The 14,881-nt window shown below is 40.5% G+C and overlaps 1 long non-coding RNA gene across 1 annotated transcript in view; it reads left to right on the plus strand.

Annotated features, from left to right (window-relative positions):
* The first annotated feature begins 4,599 nt into the window (after positions 1-4,599).
* Positions 4,600-14,881, plus strand: part of LOC116270245 — a 101,615-nt gene continuing 91,333 nt past the window's right edge. The window contains exons 1-3 of the long non-coding RNA XR_004178186.1: positions 4,600-4,681; positions 4,956-5,214; positions 6,668-6,787. This is a non-coding gene — a long non-coding RNA (uncharacterized LOC116270245). The remainder of the gene's footprint in view (positions 4,682-4,955; positions 5,215-6,667; positions 6,788-14,881) is intronic.

Below are 14,881 nucleotides of genomic sequence, written 5' to 3' on the forward strand. Positions count from 1 at the left end.
GAAAAAGACATAGATGATTTTCCATATGGATAACAAGACTTCAAGCCCTGAAAACCTAAGAATTAACTATTTCCCAACTGCTCTGAAATTTTTCCTATTCACTACGCAAACACACAGCATTGTCACATAGACACACATTTTGTTGTCACACATACACACACGTATTCTAGTCTGGCAGGTATGATCTTGGGCAAGTAAACTTCTCTGTGCATTGGTTTTCTCATATGGCCATTGGGAAAATAGTAGTACGCATCCTATAAAATTCTTGTGAGTGTTAAATGAAATAATAAATATAGAGTTCTTATCACAGTGTCTGGTATACGGTGTCAGAAGTTTTATATGTCAAAAGTTCTGCTTTATATATCCTAAATCTCCCCTCCTACCATTTGTACTCAATAAATTATTCTTTCTGGATCTTATTTGATCTTCACAACCCTGTGAATTGTCAGTTCATATTGTCCCCCATTTTACAGTTAGAAAAGTGAATGACTTGTTCAAGGTGACTCTGCCCCCTAGGGGTTTGTAATTGGATCGTTTTCCATGAAAGTCTCTGACAGGAGAACACCACCTAGTAGTGTGCAGGGTTAGGACCCAGATGATAAAGTGAACAATCTCATAGAGTTAAAATTATCTTTGAAAGATCTTTAAATCACTCATAAGATAGTATACATACTTCTGTGGATGACTTCATAGGATAATTCTTAAGGACACTAAGATTCGAGAATCATGTGGTAAATTCAGGAAGAAACTAAAAGCAAGTCTATATGCAGCTGTCTGAACATTCAGATATTTTGCTTTTTAGAAAACCAAGGTGTTTCTATTGTCTACAAGAGTTCCTCCATACTGATTTTTAAAGACTATTAATCCTTTTTGCCTTAATATATGTCAATGGATTTGTCTATTATGGATAGATCAACTAGTAACAGGGAGTCTTAAGAGTTAGGTTCTAATATTGGAGGCCAGGCGCGGTGGCTCATGCCTGTAATCCTAGCACTGTGGGAAGCCGAGGCGGGTGGATCACTTGAAGTCAGCGATTTGAGACCAGCCTGGCCAACATGGTGAAACCCCGTCTCTACTAAAAATATAAAAATTTGCTGGGCATGGTGGTGTGCGCCTGTAATCCCGGCTACTCGGGAGGCTGAAGTAGGAGAATCCCTTGAACCTGAGAGGCAGAGATTGCTGTGAGGCAAGTACATGCCCTTGCACTCCAGCCTGGGTGACAAGAGCAAAACTCTGTCTCAAAAAAAAAGAAAAAGAAAAAGAATTACGTTCTAAAATTGGTGCTTAAGTTAAATGTGTGCAGAATATAACTCCGACGTACACAATATTCTCTGGTTTTATGTTAGTAAGGCATAATTTCTTTAAAATCCAGGGATTGTCATGCTTGGCTAACTATTGGTGTAACAGACAATTTTGGGGTGTCTTCTAATGTATGACATCCCTTTTCTGAGCATTGACTCATGTATGCATATGAGCCCTTGGAGCTATATTCAGTATTATATGATCCATTGCCCTCTACAGTTTAGAGATAGAGGATGCACATAAGAAACATATTTGACCAGTAAAATTCTCCATCCCAGTATTTGAGAACTGGACTCCGACAATATCTGTCATTCTCTCATGATCGCTTCAAGTAAGGAGAGAGAAATTTGAGAGCTAAGGCACTGTTACAGGTGCCTATTATAACCGCCTATAATATTATGTGAAAAGAAGCAGAAAAGGCTGGTTTGCTGAAAAAGAATGGGCTAAAGCAGAGTGAGCAGCGGTAAGCAGAGGAGAGAGAGAGAGACAAGAAATGAATGAGAGAGAGAAGAAATAAGAGAACGAGGAGAGGAGAAGAAAAGAGGAGAGGAAAGAAGAGAAGAGAGGAGGAAAGGAGAAGAGAAGACAGGACAGGAGAGAAGAAAAACCTGTTGACTAAGTTACTGGTGGTGGTTAATTTGTGGCTTAAATTCCTTGTGAAGTTAAATGTACCATGTGGGTTTGGTTTCTGCGAATATCCATGTATCCTTTTAAGGTATGTGTGTGTTTCTCAAACTAAGTTAGGTTAATTCATTTTACTTTCATCCTTCATTTTATGTCCTGAGACATCACAAAAGCATCCAGCTCATAGCTATTTAGAGACAGAAATATTATAGTTATTTCAATGCTCAACTTTTGTATTTACTTAAACCTTGGTTTGTAGACTAGAAAAGGTCTTGAAAAGTCATCTTGCACATCTTACTTCTAATGAACACTGCATCTTGACCATTCCTGATAGATCTGTCCTATTTTTAGTAAAATCCCAGTAATGGAATTCTATATTGTTTTTCAGTCATTTGTTTTCAGTGTAAAACAGTCCTCATAATGAGAATACATTACTTCCTATGGAACATAAATAATTCTGAATACAATGACTCACATTTCCCAAGCCAGACCAACCAGGGGGTAAAATCTGTTCACAGAAGAGTAATAAATTGGTATTTCTCCACATCTGTTCCCACAATATTAGGAATTCCAGTCTTACTCAAAACCCTACCAAATAGTTCTGGGAGTTCCCGGGAAATTTCTTTGTGTATTCCATGGGTTAGTCCCTTCAGCTTTGAAGTTAGCATTTGCCGTTTTCTTACTTTAAAGCTCTGGCTTCCCACAGCAATGGCTGGTGTCAAGGCTGAACACTGGTTGTCACTCAACCAGAGTTGTCTCCAAAAACTGAGGCTTCAGTCTAATGAATCCTCCTCATGCTTTAAATATCCCTCAAATATTTTAGTAAAATATCACTTTCAGCTTCTCCTTGCTCTTTTCTTTGTAGAACCTTCTTCCTAGAGTTCGAGATTAGACCCCAGGTTTGACTGAGAGTAGCCTGAGTGATGGAGATGGTGTTTTGAGTGATTGATAGACATGATATTTTCCTTTGAGCTACTCCTTACTATTGACATAGCTCAGTTGTCCTTGGGACTTTTATGCCTTGGTCCTATGTTCAGTGACTTCTTCCCCAGAAGTGTCCTGGTCTATATACAAGTAGACTCTTGACTGCCTAGTCTGCCTCAGACAAACTCTGGTGTATCTGGGTTTTGCAGTCTACATCCCTGGCTCAGTCCTGGCTCAATTAAGACTATAACTTGAGTTCTAATTATACCTACACAGAAAAAAATAATCTCACCTATGGAGTAGAACCACCTTAAAATGAAAAAGGAAAACACATACCTATATCTACAGGCCCTGTCCTTTATCAGGCTCTGTCTGGTTTTATGAAGTTGTTACTGTTTTCCACATTTGACCTATAGTTCACCAAATCTGTGAAATCACAGATTGTATTTTTGGTACATTCTTTATAGTAATGCCAAAGAGGTGAACTACTATTGGCGTAGACATTTGAGGAGGATTTCTAGTTGTCTCTGGCAAGCACCCAGTAAAGTGCCTGATAAGAGACCAACACATATTTATTGAGTTGAGCTGCATGTCCTGGCCTGAGTCACCCTCAGACCTGACTTCAGATGCTGTAAGTTATTTGAAGAGTCTTCTTAATAAGTTGATATCTGCAGTGTCTTTTCTCTTCATAAAATCACCCTAGTTCTATTTTTTTCTCTAAGGTCTTGCTTGTTACCTTTAATCATTTCCATGGCTGCCCTCTGAACCAATCCCATGTTCTCTGTGTCCTTTTCTGTAACAGCTGTGAGGCACAGATATTAACAGCTGCTGCTTTCTGACCCTCAGACTGGTGCTGAGCTTATGAGACTTTTAGGAACTTAACACTGACTCAACACTGGCTCTCAGTTTCATGGCCACCCTCATTGTTTGTGTGTGTGTGTGCCTTTCCATTCCCCTTGTGAAATATCTCCTGCCCCTAACTTACTATGGGAATGTTCCTCCATGATCTCTTTCCATCCTCCCTTTCCTGTTTGCTCACTTCTTTTCTTGCTCATCTTGAGACCGTGCAATCCCAGATTAACTACAAACAGAGAAGAGCTGGTGATAGCTCCAGAGCCCAGAGAAAGGAGGTCTCTTTACGAGAGGGCTGGCTCTCAAAGGTAAGCTCGCTCTTCTTAACCTGCCTTTTGCCATCTACTTCCCTCTTTGGATCTCCTGCTCCTGGGTCCCTGCTTGCCCTGAGTTCTCCATACTCACAGAGAATCAGGACCTCCAGAACAGCCCAGCGTGGGCTTGGTCAGGAATGATCCAGGCTCTGAAGGGTTAAGGCTGGAGCCTGGATGGATGGAGAGGGTTATTAGTTATCGTTTGGAGAGTGGAGTGAAGGCTCCTCCCCTGTTGCCTACCCGCCCCTTTCACATGATCTCTGACCATGGCTGTGGAAGCGGGCAGAAGATAAAGGGGGGAAAAAAAAGTTCACAAAATAATTTAGAAAGTCCTTATAAATGCTTGTGTTTTCATTTAGCAGCATGAATCCAGGACAGCAACAGACCCTCAGAGGCAGCAGCCAACTGGGAATTGAGTGGAAAAAAATAGGAATCCTGGATTCTGGCACTTTCCAGTTTTTTTTTGTTTTTTTTTTGTTTTTTTTTTTTGGTGGGGGAAGCAGTGGTGGGAAGCGATTAAATCAAATCTTTCAGGGGAGAACTCAGCTCTAGGCTTTCATGGTCAAAATACTAAAGGTCAGCTCCGCGTGTGTGTCCCAACTGTCCCAGAAGCTTCAACTCGAAGAAACCCCAAACTTTAAGTTGTGCTTATAGCTTCAGCTTAAGTAAGAAAAATGAGGTGTGGGGTAGGTGGTGGGGGGGATCACAGGATGGGGATCAAGTCTTAAATGGAGGGGAAGGAAGAGGAGATGGATATGGCTGGGAATAAGGCAGAAGGGAGCTGTGTCTTTAAGTCTGTCCTATGGTTATACGTGTTTTTTCTTCTATGAATGGGTTTTGCTGTAAATTATAGCTTTGCCCATAGTCCCTTGGGTCAAAAGAAATAGTCTCTAAACAGAAAACAGCTCTGATTGGTGACTTTCCTTCTTCCCTCCCCAGCCCCCTTCCTAATTGAAACCAAATGTGCAATATATTGGATGCTGGGATCCCTGGCGCTTTCCCAGGAATCCTCAGAATGTGAGGTTTCTCTCAAAGGCATCTTGCATCAGCCTGTGGATGTATGCCTACCACCAGGCTCCTTCACCAGCAAAGTGGAAAAAGAAGCGTTTCACAACAAATTCTTCTTTCTGGGTTGGGGAAACGCAGTGGATTATAGCTCTGTTTTCTTCTTTCCAAAACTGTGCACCCCTGGATGAAAGTAAGTTATGTGGGTCTTTTTTCTTTATTATTTTTTCTTGTTTGAAAATGAAAGCTCCGCATATACTTCTTTTGGTGTTTCAGGAAAAGTTTTAAAAAGGAAACAGAAGGGCGTTTTTCAGTCAGACAAGGAGGGGAACGGAGTGAGGCACCACAGACTTGAGAAATCAGATCCCATGTTTTTGGGGGTCTGGATTTATGCTATGAGGGAAGAATAAAGATCACTAATAACCAAAGAAGGCTGAAGCAAAATAAATGAATCCATAACAGCTGCAGGATACAATAAACAGCATTAGCAGAGCTGAAATTGTTGGCAGGCAAGACAGGCCGATTGCAGAGTTAGTTTCAGGATGAAGAAGGCAGAGCAAGAGAGCTAAGTTTTTAGACATTTAGTAGTGGTGTTAGAAGGTCCTGAGTTTTGGAGATAATGTAGACCAAGCACTTTTTGTTTTTCAGAGGAGTTGCTGATTTACTTGTGAGAAGGGTAACTTTGGATGAGGGGTGGCTTCCTCCTGAGATTTGGGGTGGCTAGGGGGAGGTTGGGTGCATGGAGGATTTTTCAGTTGTGACGATGAAATACAGCTTCCCAGACTCATCTCCTTGCTGGCTCTTGGTGTCTTTCCCTTTGTTATGGAATGACTTGGGGCTGTTTTCATTTGGGACCTCTGAGTCCTGGCCTAGGTCCAAGAGTCCGATCCAAAGGGAAAGAGAACTGTTCCCAGTGGCTGAAACTCTCAGACCAGCCATTTGAGGCAAGAGTTCGTACTGTTCAAGCCAGTAGGGGGTTCAGCACCATTTTGCCGATTGTTGGCTTCCTACAACCCAGAGTTAAGAGTCCTGAAAAGGGCCTTAGGCCTCTCATCTGACCCCCTCACTCCACAGATGTAAAAAATGATAGGAAGGGGACCGACCTGTTGGAGTCCCACAGTACATCTGTAGCGGAGCTGAAAATGAAATTGAGATTCTCTCCACTGCTAGTCCAGTGTTCTTTCCACCCCATACCTCTGCTTTCATTTACTTTTTAAGGCTTATTCTGCCTGAGACAATAGAGGCAGTATGATGAGCAAGTCACCACGAGGACATTAATTATCAGTAATAGAGAGGATGCCAATGGCGGCTCATCAGCTAATGATGTCTATGGTTATATTTGTGTGTGTGTGTGTAAAATAAAAAGAAGCTAACTTCTTAGTATTTTCTATGCACCAGACTCAAAATAATACATAATTCATGCTCAGAGCTTTTCGTACATAATTTGATTGAGTTCTCACAGCTATGTAAGGCATTATTTCTATCTTACATGTAAGGACATTAATGCTTAGAGAAGTGAAATGAGTTGCTCAAGGAAATGTAGCTAATACATTTGAAACTCATGTATATCCGACTCTAAAATCTGTGCTTGGAATCACTATTCAATGATACTCTCCTCATCTCCCTTGCATTTGGTTACTTTTGAGGTCAAATTCCATATTTCTCCGGGTGATCAGGAGGTGAAGGTGTCAAGCTACGGGAGCAGTATGGATTCTCTCTCGGAGGCCACTCCTGCACTTGGCTGAACATTTGTCGGAATATCAGATGTGAGTTGATTTCTGGGTCTTTGGTATATACTTACCTTCGTTATGCAAAGAGTCTGGGACTTAGAGTCAGAAGATTCAGGATAAGTTCTGGCTGTACCTGTTACTACTTAGCAAAGTTGCTTTGCCTTTCCGCACCTTGACTTCTGTGTTTATCATATGGGAACAACGGCAGTACCTTTCAGTGTTATTGCTGTAAGAGGTATTGGATGTGCATGCATGCTGAAGGCTATCAAGGGCTTACCGGTATCAGCTCTTGTGATTAGGATCAGTAAACACCAGAACGTCTTGTGAGGCAGACCCTGTGGTGCTGGGTCTGGCAGTCAGTGCTGACGCTGGCGGGAGGGCAGATGGATTTGGATGTGTGTGAAACTCTGAAATGGGTGGCCTCAGCCTTAGTGCCCATCTCCTTTGAATGGAAGCAGGCCCTCCTCCCTCCCAGGGGAATACTCCTGAGGGCTCTGTCTTAACTTCTCTTCTGCTGGCCTGGTTTGCTGTGATTCCTCACCCAAAGCAGCGCAGGCTGAAGGACACTGTGCTTGGTGAAGCACCCCCTGTCTCTGAAAAGGAAGGGTTTACTCAGGACCAGTCCCCTGATTGCTCCTCAGACGAGACTCACATTTGAGGAGCTTCGTATCTAGCTGAGGGCAGATCCTTGACCCAGGACCTTCTTGTCACTGGCAGGCACATCTCCCTTCATCTTTTCTCTGGCATTCGCTATTCTGTGCCTGCAGTCAGAAGGGAGGCCACTGCTCCTGGGGTGGGGGTGGAGAGCCAGCCTGTAGTGGGGAGGCCCCAGCCTCCGTTTCAGGGTAAGATCCATTTGCTTTAGAAACTTTAAATGTAAGGGAAGTGGGGAAGGTGTTTCCGGAATGCCTTTCACTTAGATTCCTCAACACTCTCCATGTCCAAGCACAGAACCTTATCACCTGCTTATTCTCCCCTAGCCACTCTGTGAACTCCCTCTTTTCTTCCCTTCCTGTATAATCGCTCCCTAGTCTTGAAGTCATATGAATTCTCGATCACACACAGTGAATTTACTTCAAACCTTTCCATGTATTTTCATTTTTAATAGACACATGAAAAAATTAGAGTGGCCACCCTCCATACATTCGTGTCACACTATTTTCAATTCGCAGGATCGCTCAGATATCCTTCCTAAGCTCCTTTAAAAGATCTACTTTCAGGCACTTCACATCACCCTCACCTCAAACACACAATCCAAACACACATCTCGCAGGCATCCAGAAAGCAAACACATGTCTAAAACCGGACCTCCACAGACATGCTAACATTCTTGTGCCAGCTCACATAAATGGTGACCTGTCCGCAACACAGACACACTGGACTCTTTATACCTCTTGCCCGTTTGAAGCTGTGTAACATATGAATTGATCAACTCTGTCCCAACAATGACTACTCAGTCCAGAAATGTGTCCAGCATCCCCAGGCATCCCAGAGCTTCCTTGAATGCAGCAACCATCCATAGTGAGGACTGCTCACCAGGAAATTAGAAACCCCAGGTAGACTTTAAAAGATTTTCAGACCAATCAAATCAGAATATCTGAGGTTGGAGATTGGGAATCAGTACTGTGAACTGCTCCCCAGGTGATTCTGATGTGAAACAGAGTTAAGTACCTCTGCAGATAAATCTCTAACTGTGTTGTCTTTGGCAATTCAATTTTATTCCATTTGATTTAATTCTATTTGTCAAAGATTTATTAACACTGTGCTAATAACATAGTTTAGTAAAGGAGCTGAGATGTCCAGATACCTGTCAAGGATGTTTATTGGAACATCAATCACCTAGTGGCTAAAGTGATGGTGTCTGTAAACTTTTTCTCTCTTTTAATTATATTTGTATACATTTAAATATGTTATTATTAATCCTGCATTATTCACATATGATTTGGCTAAAAATAATTCTCTTCTTTTCTAATTGTTTTGCATAGAAATATTTGATGTTTCCTAATGCTATAAACCCCAGCATTTGGCAAATTATGTACTTATTACTAGCTGGAATCTTACTTTGGCTTTGAAATGCTGAACAAGGTCAGTTTTGAGCCAGCCCAAGAGTTGCTAAGGCCTGGAAGGGCAATGCAAAGGTAGAGGAGTTCTAAACATGGGTTCGGACTTACTACAGAGCTCCTGAGTTTAGCTGGGCTTCTCTTGGAAACTGGATATTGTCTGTAATGGATCCACTCATTAACTCATCTGTGACTTGTATTTTGTGCCTAAAGGAACCCCAAAAAAATCTGTGAGGGGCCCTTTGGATCTATAGCTCCGAGGTTAGTGCTGGCTGGTGCTCTGTAGTATGAGTGAGAGGGAGAGGGCAAGTGATAAATAGAACTTCAGTTGCGTCATGTAGTGAAAAGAACAGGTAGTGCGGCTATGGTCCCACCCCCATCATTTTCTAGGGTTTCAATCTCAGAGGAGTTTTTTTAACTTCACTGGTCTTCAATTTCCTCATGAATTTTATCCTCTTCATTTGAGTTTAGATAAGGTAATGTATAGGAAACTGGAAAGCACTGTACCTGTGAGGATAATAGGTGTGGATGCCCTTTGGGACATATTTCATAGGTAGCTAAACCCGCAAAGTTTGCTGTAATGCAAGATAATCCTTAGGGCCTTAATGGCTTAGGTAGCCAAAATAAATTGAGATGGGAGATGGATTAAAAATGAGGGCAAACAATCTAGCATTTTTGCATTTTTTCCTTTTAAAATTTGAATGCTCTTATGAATCCAAAGACATGAAACAATACAAATCTCAGTGAACTCTCATGTCTAAGATAGTTTTCACTGATTTTATTTTTCTCTTAAATAGTGGCGATTTAAAAAAAAAATCACAGGTATTTTTTTATCTATTAAAAATGTCATAGCATCCTGGTAAACTCTGTCATAATTTTGTTTTTGCTGTATTGATTTATTTACTCCTCAGTAAATAGTTATTGCATGCCTATTCTCTGTTGGACACTGTTATACATTTTGTGATGAACAAACCCCACGAAGTTATGAGCATTTATAAGCATTCATTGCTTTAGGTTCTAGGGAGTATATTATGAATTTGACTGTACAAAACTTGATTTAGAAAATTGGTATCCAACCTGGATTAATAAAATTTAGCTTTTAAAGTTTGCTGAACTATAATTCAAAAACAATACAGAAATAGTTATTAGATGGTGATTGTCAGTGGAGCCAGGTGTTATGCCATAATAAATAGGATCCTAAATTTTACATTTTTTATAATTTTTAAAAGTTATAGAGCAACTTTAGCTTTATAGAAAAACTGAGAGCAAAATGCAGAGTTCTCATGAATTCCTTCTAACCTTTGCACAATTTCCCTACTACTATCACCTTGTATTAGTATTATGTTTTATTTGCTATTAATTACTCAATATGTATTTATTAAACATAACAAAATAATAAATAAATTTATTATTTATGCCCTATTTGTTATTGTGAAAATAATAAGTCATATTGCTGCCTCTCAAGCTGTTTATAATGTTATGTAGCTATAGTTTGAGGTTTCTCATTTATTAGAAAAAAATTTTTCTGTGCACTTAGTGCATGCCTTATTCAGTGCTAGGGCTTAACACAATATCTGGACATAGTAGACATTTAATAAAACATCTACTGAATATATAACCAAATGAAATGAAGGATCCAGAAGTAAAAGACATAATTCTTGTCCTTAAGAACTTAGGAAACAACAGACACATACAGCAGTGACTAGAGAAAATTTCAGAAACACATAAAATATGATTAAATCTCTGATAAAGGAGACACTGGTATAGGCAAATGAGGCATAAAGCCATTACTAAGAGTCCCATCCTCGTTTTCCTTGTTTTTGGGACTGTACTTTTTTTTTTTTTTTTTTTTTTTGAGATGGAGTCTCGCTCTGTCACCCAGGCTGGAGTGCAATGGTGCGATCTTGGCTCACCGCAACCTCTGCCTCCTGGGTTCAAGTGATTCTCCTGCCTCAGCCTCCCGAGTAGCTGGGATTACAGGTGCCCGCCACCATGCCCAGCAAATGTTTGTAATTTTAGTCGAGACAGGGTTTCACCATGTTGGCCAGGCTGGTCTTGAACTCCTGACCTCAGGTGATCCACCTGCCTCGGCCTCCCAAAGTGTTGGGATTACAGGCGGGAGCCACTGCGCTTGGCCTGGGACTGTACTTCTTATCACCATTGTCTTTGTTGCCATAGTCTTCATTATTTTCATAATTATGGCTATCGTTCTATGTCTAAATCCAAGCATTAAAGAACAAACTCCCATATCCCCATGGTAAGGTTGGAGAAGTGGGTGCAAGTGCGTCTATGTGTGTTTTTGGCAATTTTAAAGTACAGTCACACCAATATATGCCACTTCCGTTTCTTGCTGGAAGTAAAATGAGTGACTACTTGGGCTTTGTAAAAGAAAATCGCACTTCGGAAGTCCTCATGGGAGCCATACCAAAATGCCTTGCAGTACTGTAACTTCTCAGAGGCATGTAAAAGTTAGAGGATTGGTGAAGTTTTCAAAGGCTACTGGCACTTGTCCTTCAGGATGAACCCTCTTGAGATGCAGGGGAACAAATCGACCTCAATAAGAGAGTAGTGAGAGCTAAATTCACTCAAGAATAGCAATCTGTTCCTCAGACAGATGCAGTTGTAATTTTAGAATGTGTACATAACTGAGAGTTTAAAATGGACATAATAATGCTAAAATAGTATCAATGGAAATTAAAAATAAGTCCTAATCCCAACCAAAATTCTAGCAAGTTATTTTGTGGATATCAACAAACTGATTCTTTTTTTTTTTTTTCTTTTTCTATTTTTGAGATGGAGTCTTGCTCTGTCGCCCAGAGTGGAGTGCAGTGGCGCAATCTCTGCTCACTGCAACCTCCACCTCCCGGGTTCAAGTGATTATCCTGTCTCAGCCTCTTGAGTAGCTGGGATTACAGACGTGCACCACCATGACTGGCCTCAACAAACTGATTCTAAAATTTATATAGAGAGGTTAAAAGATCAGATTAGCCACTGCAATACTAAATGAGAACAAAGTCAAAGGACTGATAGTACTTGACTTCAAGACTTACTGTAAAGCTCTGGTAATCAATACATCATGGTATTGGTGAAAAAATAAACAAATAGATCAACAAAACAGAATAGAGAGCCCAAACAGACCCATATAATGTAGCCAACTGTTCTTTGACAAAGAAGCAGAGGCAATCTGATGGAGAAAAGGTAGTATTTTCAACAAATGGTGCTGGAACAACTGGACATCCACATGCAAAAATAATGAATCTTAGGTACAAACCTTACATCCTTCACAAAAGCAACTCAAAGTGGATCATAGACCAAAATGTAAACGCAAAACAATGAAACTCATAGAAAATAACATAGGAAAAAATCTCAGTAATCTTGGGTATTGTGATGACTTTTAGATACAGCACCAAAGGCACTATCTGTGAAAGAAATCACTGATTAGCTGGACTTCATTAAAACTGTAAACTTCCACTTTGTGAAAGACAATGTCAAGAGAATGACAATACAAACCATCAGTTGAGAGAAAATACAGATGGTCCTGATTTAAAACGGTTCAACTTATGATTTTTCAACTTTACGACAGTGCAAAAGCGATACTCTTTCAGTAGAAATAGTACTTCGAATTTTGAATTTCACTGGACAAAACTATGGAAACAGTAAAAACTATTCGAGGTTGCCAGGGATTAGGAGTGAGGGGGGGATAAATGGAACAGAGAGGATTTTTAGTGTAGTGAAACTGTTCTGTGGTTACTACAGTGGGGGATGTATGTCATTATACCTTTGTCAAAACCCATAGAATGTATAAAATGTAGAACACTGAGAGTGAACCCTAATGTAAACAATGTACTTTGGGTGAAAATGATTTTTTTTTTTTTTTTTAAATTTGAGATGGAGTCTTGCTCTGTCACCCAGGCTGGAGTGCAGTGGCATGATCTCGGCTCACTGCAACCTCTGCCTCCCGGGTTCAAGCGATTCTCCTGCCTCAGCCTCCTGAGTAGCTGGGACTACAGGCGCGTGCCATCACGCCCAGCTAATTTTTGTATTTTTAGTAGAGACGGAGTTTCACCATGTTGGTCAGGCTGATTTCGAACTCCTGATCTCGTGATCTGCCCCTCTAGGCCTCCCAAAGTGCTGGGATTACAGGTGTGAGCCACTGCGCCTGGCCGAAAATGATGTTTTGATATCACACACGATTAGGTTTATTGATAGGCTTATTGATTGTAATAAATGTGCCAATGTTGTGAGGGATGTCAATAGTGAGGGAGGTTTTATAGCAGAGGACAAGGGTGTATATGGGAACAATCTGTACTTTCTACTTAATTTTGCTGGGAACCTAGAACTGCTCTAAAAGAATTAGAGTTTAATTTAAAAAATCTGCCCAATCTCCAAATTCTAGCACTTTGATTCCATCTTGGCTACTTCTTTCTTATTTGAAGGCAGTCATTGTAATATAGTTATAATCGTGAGCATCTGTATTTTAAAATGATTAATTTTGTTTTTCAGATAAGTACCCTAAACTTAAATGATATTATTTTATTTATTAAAGCGACCTGAGGCAGAAATGTTTCAAATTCTTGAGAAAGACTAATTCAATAGGTTAATAGCAGATATATAGGTATTTTTGTGTTATACCCTTCAAATTATAATAACTATCACTTAAAGAATAGTCATTTGTTTTGTTTGTTTGTTTTTACAGACTGTATCTCACTCTGTTGCCCAGGCTGGAGTGCAGGGTGCATTCATGGCTCACTACAGCCTGTACCTCCTGGGCTCAAGTGATCCTTCCACCTCAGCCCCTCAACTAGCTGGGACTATATGTGCGCACTACCACAGCTGCCTAACTGTTTTGTTTTTTTGTAGAGATGTGATTTCACTATGTTGCTCAGGCTGGTCTCAAACTCCTGGGCTCAAGCGATCCTCCCACCTTTGCTTCTCAAAATGCTAGGATTACAAACATGAGCCACTGGACCCACCCTCATTGTGTTGTTTTAACTACAACTTGGTATGGTAGAAAGAGTAATGGGCCAAGGGTTAATAGGGTGAGATTCTAATTTTAACTTTGCCACCTATGAGGAGTGGGTCTTTGTGCAACAATGTTTTAAATCTTTCAGCATTTAAATTTTTCTCATCTGTAAAGGACAATATACAATTTCTACATTTTCTGGTTCAATTATGCTAATAGCTGTCCTGTCAGCACCCACACCCCCCTATTCACTTTCACAGATTAAGACTTGAGTCGCTATGATCTTCACCCTAGTTGTCATCCTGTCCCCATACTCTCTGAATATGCTCCTCTCTCCTCTCATTTTAGCCAAATACCACTCTTCTTGAAGGCCAGCTTAAGTTTCAGATCCTCCATCCATCCCAGATCTTACTTCTTGGAATCCCTAGTTCTTTTGGTCAGTATCACTTAGTTTAGCAAAGACTATATCTTAGGTGATCGCTCTAACTCACCTTATAGCATTAACCCATAAGTGAGTACTTACCGAACTCTCACTGTATATTAGATTAAGGACTTACTTTACATGCCTGGCACAGTGCTTATTTGTTGTTGGAAAAAATTTTAGAGGGCAGTAATTGAAATGTCATACACTATAGTCTTTGAGGATGGAAAAGAGCTCAGTAAGTTTCTATTAATTGGTTATGCCGTTAAGATCAGCATCTAAAGAGAGCTAGGTCATGGAAAAAAAATGGCTTAAGTACTGGACTTACTATCAGAAGTACTAGACTTAAATCTTGATTCTTATGATTTGTGAACATTGTAGAAATATACTAATGTCTTGTGAGTACAGATAAGGAGGAACAGATAAGCTCATGTGAAAACTCGGTTTGTATTGGGCCTATATTATATACAGGGCTATTTTATTTTATTTTTTGTTTTATTTATATTTATTTATTTATTTCCGAGACCGAGTCTCACCCTGTTGCCCAGGCTAGAGTGCAGTGGCGTGATCTCGGCTCACTGCAACCTCTGCCTCCTGGGTTCAAGCCATTCTCCATCCTCCTGCCTCAGCCTCCCGAGTAGCTGGGATTACAGGCACCCACCAGCACACCCAGCTAATTTTTGTAT

This window comes from Papio anubis, chromosome 1 (assembly GCF_008728515.1).
Source record: "Papio anubis isolate 15944 chromosome 1, Panubis1.0, whole genome shotgun sequence".
NCBI classification, from domain to species: domain Eukaryota; kingdom Metazoa; phylum Chordata; class Mammalia; order Primates; family Cercopithecidae; genus Papio; species Papio anubis.